At 48.4% G+C, this 7,606-nt stretch overlaps 1 long non-coding RNA gene across 1 annotated transcript; it reads left to right on the top strand.

The window, feature by feature from the left end:
- Positions 1–111: 111 nt before the first annotated feature.
- Positions 112–6,763, top strand: LOC116423791. The gene is made up of 2 exons (XR_004234313.1): positions 112–302; positions 6,465–6,763. It is a non-coding gene; the product is annotated as an uncharacterized LOC116423791 (long non-coding RNA).
- Positions 6,764–7,606: the final 843 nt, after the last annotated feature.

Genomic DNA, 7,606 nt, shown 5'->3' with positions numbered 1-7,606 from the left:
ACTCTGGGGGGGGGGGGGGGGGGGAGAAAAGGACCCTGGGGCGGCGGGGGGGGGGGGGGGGCGAAGGGGGGGGGGGGGGGGGGGGGGGGGGGGGGGGGGGATGAGAAAAGACTCCTGGGAGAAATCAAATCCTAGCCCCCTGAATTGGGGCCACATGACCTCTCTGGACCTGTTTCCCCATCTGGGAAATGAAGGGCTCAACTAATGAAAACTGGACTCGAAGACCCTTTCTAGCTCGAAATCTTGGCTTCTAGATCCGGGTTCTTAACCTGGGGTCCATAAACCTCAACAGAGTTCAAGAGGTTCGTGAATTTGGCTGGGCCGGGTGGGAGTGCGAGCTTTATTTTCATTTCTCTCCAGTGGAAAGAGAGCTTCCTTCAGTTATTGGAGGGGGGGGGGGCGCCAAAGGCTTCACCAGGCTGCTGCTAAAGGGGCCCCTGACCCAAAAAGGTCAAGAACCCCTGCTCTAGACTAACTGATGACCAAGATGCCTTTCAGAACGTCCTAAGATTTCAAGGCTTCTTTCTCTAGGGAGCTTTCCCTGGGCCGGGGGAGATGAGGAGGCAGAAAGGGGGGGGGGGCGGGGGGGGGGGGGGGGGGGGGGGGGGGGGGGGGGGGGGAGGTACAGACGGGGGAGGGGTGGATGGAGGAGAGAGAACCAGCATTCCCCCACTCCGCGCTCTCCCCCCCTCCCCTCCCAGGCAGCGGGAAACCAAGTGCTTGGAACTGACCAACTTTCCCAGCTTTCCCTGAAGTTTCAGAGAGCCGAGGAATTTTCCTGTTCTGCACCTTCTTTCAGATGTACACAGCCCGGAGGCTGCTCTGACTCCCCCACCCCCACCCCCACCCCGCCCCCGCGCCAGGTGAGGCCGTCCATTACCCTAATCCCAACGGGAGGAGTTGGAATGCTTTGAGGGCTTCCCACGGCTGGGCGTGGCCTCCTGCTCCAGGCCGCCCCTCCCGGCGGGGGGGAGATGGGGAAGGGGTGGTAAGAGCAGGTGGGATCCCAGATCCCAAATCCCCCTGCCCCCTTTGCTGCTCCCCCTTCCCCTGGGGGGGGGCCGCCCAAACCGGCTCCCCTCCTCTGGCGCGGGGGCTCACCCAAGGTCCCGTCTCCCCTGCCCCCGGCATTGTACGTGACTGGGAGGTTCCCTCCCTCCTTATCTCCTTCTTCTTTGTCCCTCTCTTCTTCCTTTTAGGTCGTGCCCCAGCTCTTGCCTCCACCTTCCTTCCTTCCTTCCTTCCAGGATACCTGGTATTGAGCTGCCCTGTGGCTTCCGTTTTAATTCACTTCCTGTTCACCCCAACATCTTGACTGTGTCCCCCCCGTTTTGAAGTGTTTCTGTCGGTAGAGCACTTGTCTCCCCAGCCAGCGCAGGGCACATAGTAGGCGCTTAATAAATGCTTTCCTTTTGCTTGATAATAGGGCGACTGCTGCAAGCCCTTATTCTATATTTGGGTATTTTAATGTCCAAATAGGATGGGCAAGCCTGCCCAGCTGAAGCATCATGGGAGAAGGGGGGATAACAGGTGTCACTCAAGGTGAACCATCACCGCCATTACTGTAATGCCGAAGGAGCTGAGCAAGACGGAGTCTAGAGACCAATTCAATAATTTATTAAATGGAGAAAAATACTGGGACCAATGGATCCGTGTTGATCCCAGGGCTAGACAAGGCTATCATCTCAAAGAGTCTAGCTCCGATTATCGAGTATCAGGGCACCGAGTTTTTTATGGAATAACAAGAACAGTGACATTACTGATATTCTAATGGCATCTGAAATGGAATAACCTTTATCTTGTCAAACATTAAGGAATGTCTATAAAACCTTTATCTCAAACATTAAGAGGGGACGGTCATAACCTAAGGCAGAATACGAAATAGGATAATTGGAGGAACTGGGTCACCCCATTAAAAGGGGACTTTGGCATAACATTACCTCCACTACCATGTCTCCTCCAGCTGCCATAAGGACAGCCTGGGAACCTAAGGGCAAGAGCCTTGTCCAGCTCAGCTCTGAAATCATCACTGAGGGGGGAGACATCATGGGAGAGGTGAGAGGGAGAGAAGAGGGGCCCACCTTCCTCCCCTTCTGCCTCAGTCCTCCCCAAGACAGCTTTACAGCTTTACTTGGTCTTTAACAGGGAAAAAAACTCATCTTTTTCTCTCTTCAATCTAGAAATTTTTTTAACCAAATAGCTTGGATATCAACTGTTTTCTACTAGCCTGAGTTCTAGCTCAGGTTCCTTCCTTCCTCCTTCTTTTCATTATTTCTCTTGAGATTCATGACCTTTTGTTCTTCCACATGAGTTTCATTATTATTTTTTCTAGCTCTATTAAGTAATCATTTGGTAATTTGTCATTCAACTTTTCTGGGCCTCAATTTCTCTACCTGTAAAATAAGAAGATTGAACTAGATATCTAAGACTTCAGATAAGGACAGGAAGGTGGATAGGTGGTCCTGGAATCAGCCTCAGACACTTGACTAGCTGTGTGACCCTGGTCAAGTCACTTAACTCCAATTACCTTGAAAAAGACTTCATACAAATGGAGTTGGGATTCTAAATTGAATGAAGGGGCTGGATGAGAAGTCTCTCCTAACTCTAGAACAAGGATCCCAGGATTCAGATCCTGCCTCTGACACTTCCCAGCAAGAGGGCTTCAGGCTGGTAGATGAATCTCTCAGTCTCAGATTGTTCAGCTGTAAAATGGAGCTAGCAGCAATGGCTGCCAAAGGGCAAGGGAATCTGGCCAGGGACCCGTGGATGCAAAGTAAAGGAAGCAGAGCCAGGGAAACAATAGACAATGTCCTCGAGAAGGAAACAAATGGAGAGTCCACTCTCAGAAGGATGGAAAATGAGTGTTGGGAAATTATAATGAAGGAGTTGGGACCACACTGAGAAATGCAGGATGGCCCCCAGATCTTTGCCATATCTAGGTGGACGTGCCCTGGGTGGAAGGGAGAAAGGAGGAAGGGGAGAGAAAGGAGGGGAGTTAGAAGAGAAGGAAAAAGGGAGAAAGGAGAGGGAAACTGGAAGAGAAGGAAGGAGGGAGGAAGGAGAGGGGAGCTGGAAGGGAAGGAAGGAGGGAAAAAGGAAAGGGGGACTGGAAGAAAAGGAAAGAGGGAGAAAAGAGAGGGAGCTGGATAGCTGCAGGTTCCTGAGAGGTGAAGGATTACTGGTGGGTCAAACCAGGCTTGGGAAACCTGTGCCGTCCATCCCAGCTTTGGAAGATTAAATGCCATTTCATTAGCGACTAGATTTTATTCACCCTTAGGATCCTAGAAGCCCAGATTCAGAGAGACACATGTGTATGGACGTTTTCATTGATGAGTTTTATTGATTATCTTGTCTCTTCTTCCTCTTTCCATTTTTTCTTCTAAAATATCCTTGTTATGAGGGATGCTCCTCCGGAAAGGGAGTGGGAGAGAGGCCCTGGAAGAAATTCTGGTGGCATTAAAAAACCTCTTGGGGAGGTTTTCTGGAGGCAGCCTTAGTTTCAGTTAAAAGTATTAATCACCCAAAATCGCAGCCAGCTGATAAAAAGTTCAGATCTTTTATTGTGTCCTTCAATATAGCCCGGTTAGCTCAGAGGCCTATCTCTCTGCTTGGTTCCAAGAGTTCTTGCAGATTGTCCCTTGCTTCTACCTCTGCTCTCTCTCCTTGGTTCTAAGAGCTCTTGCAGCTTTGTCCTTTGCCTCTGCTTTCTTCAGTCTCCAGCCAGCACCAAGGTGGAAGATGCAATGAATCTCTCTTGCCTCCGAGAGAGGGCTTGTGGGTTTCCTCCCAGAGTGCTCCTCTCTAACCCCAGTCAATGCTCCCAAATAACTCTCTTGAAGCTCTAAGAGCTTCCTCCATATATATGATCTCCCAAAGGTTAACTCCTCCTCTGAGAGAATGGGATTGTGGGATATCTCCCAGAGTGCTCTCTGGCCCTAAGAACTTCAAAGGAGGTGTGAATTCAGATATCTCATACTAAACCCTGAAATCTCCCAAACGTGTGAACTCCAATGAGTACTTAAATACATGAGTGAGCTAGAGGATTTGCTAAGTACCATGCTAAATTAGATAATTATCATCTGTCAACTCTAATGACTTAACAATTTGTAAAGATTCCAACAGTTATTAGTAAAAAGTTTATTTAAAAATAAAAGAATGGGAAATTAAAAGGTGTTTGTTAGAGATGGTGGGTGACAGGAAGGGGAGGTGGGTCAGGTGAAGAGTGAGGGCAGAATTACCATGGACCATGCTCTATAAGATGGTGATGATGATGATGGTCATTATAATGATATTGATGATGATGGTAGTGATGATGATGATGATATTATTGATGATGGTGGTGATGAGAGCATCCTTAGTGGTTCAGGTTTTCAGATCACTTTACATTTATTATCGCATTTGATCCTCAGGTTGGTGCTATTATGATTCCCATTTTATAGATGAAGAAATTGACACCGCCCATCCATGTGGGAGATCTCATAAACGAGCTGTTTGGCTCCAAATCTTCCTGACTCCAAGGCCAGCACTCTCTCCAGCAAGGCCTTCCCAACAGTGGGGGACTTTTCTTGATTTCAGAAATCGAATTCACCTTCACCTTGAAGGGCAAACCCAGCAATCTTGCAAAGCAAAATAGGAGGGACTGAGAGACGGCTCAGAAAGACCCCTGGGCCCCTGCCTATGGGAGTCATCAGTGTTTGCTAAAGAGGAACACACGTTTGTTGCACTCAAAAGAATCCCTTGTGGAGACAGGAAACCTCAGTGAGGGCCGGTGAGGAGCGGAGTCCGCCCAGGCTCTTCTCCAAATGCAGGACTTGCCGGAGCTCTCACTTCCTTCCAGAAATTCTGTCCTTAGTTCTCCAAGGGGACCCTGATATCAGAGAGGTGATGCTGTGACATGCAAGTGAATTGGATGTAAGGGAGGGAGGCTTGTGCAATGAGGCCACCAAAGGCCCAGCCCCTTCCCCTTCTTGTTGATAATGTCCTGCCCCTGGAACTCAACTCTCACCTCTGGGTGCCAACACTTGCCTGGGATCCTCAGGCTTCTGGTCCCACTGTCTGCCTGAACTCCTCCAGTTCTGGGCTTCCCTGCCCCCTCTCCTCTGTCTGCCTTAGTATCTCTGCAGCTGACTCCCCAACACTTGAGCCTCTGTCCCTGCAGGGCCCTTCCAGAACTCTGGGGCCCTTCCTTCCATCCCTCCAGCCCAAGCCCCAATGGGACAGAAGCACTTGGGGTCCTAAAAAGGAGGCCGGGAGGCAGCAAAGTTGGAGTCAGGGAGCTCTGGGCTGGAATCCCTCGTCAAACATTTCACAAGCCATTGAGCTTCTCTCATCCTCAGTTTTTTCACCTCTTAAATGGGGAGGATAATAGTAATAGCGCCTACCTGCCAGGGTTGTGAGAATTAAATGAGACCTGAGAGAGACATGTGTATGTGCACATACACGTATATTTATGTAGGCCTGTGTCTGTATGTTTATATGTACCATGTTTATGTGTGCACATATACGGTTAAACACATGTATGCAGATATAATCTGCATATATATTTATGTGCTTTATTATTTTATATATATATATATATATTATGTGAACATCGTTATTATGGTGGTGATCGCTGGGATTTAGATAAGGCTTTAAAGTTTACAAAAATTAACATATGTACATATGGACTGGGCAGAGATATAAATATGTATGGCTATATGTATGTGTGTCGATGTTATATGTACATAGAGTGAGCGGACCTATATGTGTGAAGAGGATGCATAGAAAGGTTAGATACATTGGAGCGGGCAGATAACTGTCTCTGTGTGTATTACACTTTGCAGTCCTTAAGGCCCAATGAGAAACAGAATAATAATAGTTATCACCAAACATTGTTTTAAATGACAACGATCAGTGTTTCCTTCCTTGTTACTGGGCGACTGAGGTTTGGTGCTGCCACCTCCTGGCAGCATTAATCCGGGAGATTTACCCCTTAGCTTGGAATAAAATACTTTTTTTTTTTTTATTCACTCATTTGAAAATTTCAAGTTTGGGGCTAAACAAAAAACAAAAACAAAAAAAAAACGAAAAAAGGCCTGCTATAAAGTTCATGGAGAGAGACCGTGAGTCCCGATGGGTGGGGGAGTTGACATCAGACCTTTGGCCGGTCTTGGCTTTGTGACTGTGGATCGGTCACTTCACATCTCCGTGCTCCCTGGGACTATAAGCCACAGTACCAGGGCTGGGCTGTAGTGACAGTTTCCTTCCAGTGTCCTTCCAATCCTTATAGACCCCAACTCTTGAAAGAGAATCATGGGAAAGAGCATCCGCGGCCTAGGATCAATACCAATGCACCCGTAGGAGCTTTCTCTGTAATATCCCTTGACCAGAAAGGAATAATCTCTCCCTGATGGGACTGTGTGAGACTCGAGTGAGAAGGAACTTTGCAAACACTGAAAGATCGTATCATTGTTCTTATTCTTTAGTTAACGAGGAGGCCGTGGGGCTGGCGAGGGGCTGCCAGATTGGAGTCGGGGATGGCTGAGCAAACATTTGTCTGTGAGTGTCGGAGGGACAGTTTGTTCTGGAAAGCATCTGGAATGCTGGAGCTGATGAGATATTAACGGAGACAAGAAAATTGACATTAACCCGGGGAACTTTGGACCGGGATGAAGAGAAACAAGCCTCAAGTGAAAAAAAAAAAATCCCTTCCTTTAGCGTCTGTTGTAGACTGATAGGACCGAACAGGGATTGAGGAGGAAAAGAATAAAACTGGTTAACTGATCCCAGCCTCCCCCTTCTTTTCATAGATTCCAAACCCCTGACGTTAGAGCTCAAAGGATCGTGGCCTTAAGGTTGAAAGGGGCCTTAGAGGTCTTCTGGTTCATTCCTCTCATTTTAGAAATGGGGAAACTGAGACCCTAAGTGGTGAAGGGACTTGTGCCCAAGGTCACCCAGGAAGCCAGTGGCAAAACCCAGCCAAAAGGCACTGAGGTCATCAGAGCCTTTCACCCCACATCCAGTTCTCTTTCCAGAGAATGTTTGATTTTTCCTTTGACTCTCTAGAACCTAAAGAGGTAGCTGTCACACAATAGGTGCTTTACAAATGATTAATTGTCTGACTGTTACAGCTGGTGAGCTTTCTGAGCAGAGGGCTCCGGCGTGTATAATCTTGGCGTGTCCAATACCCAGCACATAGTAGGCATTTTCTCCATTCTAGTACATAGTCATCTAGTTCTACTTTTCCTTTCACACAGAAGGAAACTGAGGTCCAGAAAGAATATGTGACCTAAGATCACTCAGGCAGTAAGAGACAGGGAGGAGATTCAATCCCTGGGTCTCAGACTCCAGTCCAGAATTCCAGTCAATGACTCATGACTGGATTCACTCTTGCCACTTCCCGGCAGGAAAGGCACTTCCTGCAGGAGAGGCCCTCAAATGTGGGGAGGGGGCAAGGTAGGGGTCCCTCCTGCCCCTGATGGGGCTCTCCAAAGGCCCATTCTAAACTCCTCTGCCAAGGGGGAATTCATCATGGAAACTCTGAGTAGAATGAGGGAGAGATTCTTTTCCCCCTTCCTTCCCCCCTCCCGCCAACTCCAAGTCACTCTGGGAGTCCCTGAGCCAGAGG

The sequence above is a fragment of the Sarcophilus harrisii genome, chromosome 4 (genome assembly GCF_902635505.1).
Source record: "Sarcophilus harrisii chromosome 4, mSarHar1.11, whole genome shotgun sequence".
Classification (NCBI taxonomy): Eukaryota; Metazoa; Chordata; class Mammalia; order Dasyuromorphia; family Dasyuridae; genus Sarcophilus; species Sarcophilus harrisii.
This window is presented reverse-complemented; position numbering and strand designations above follow the sequence as displayed.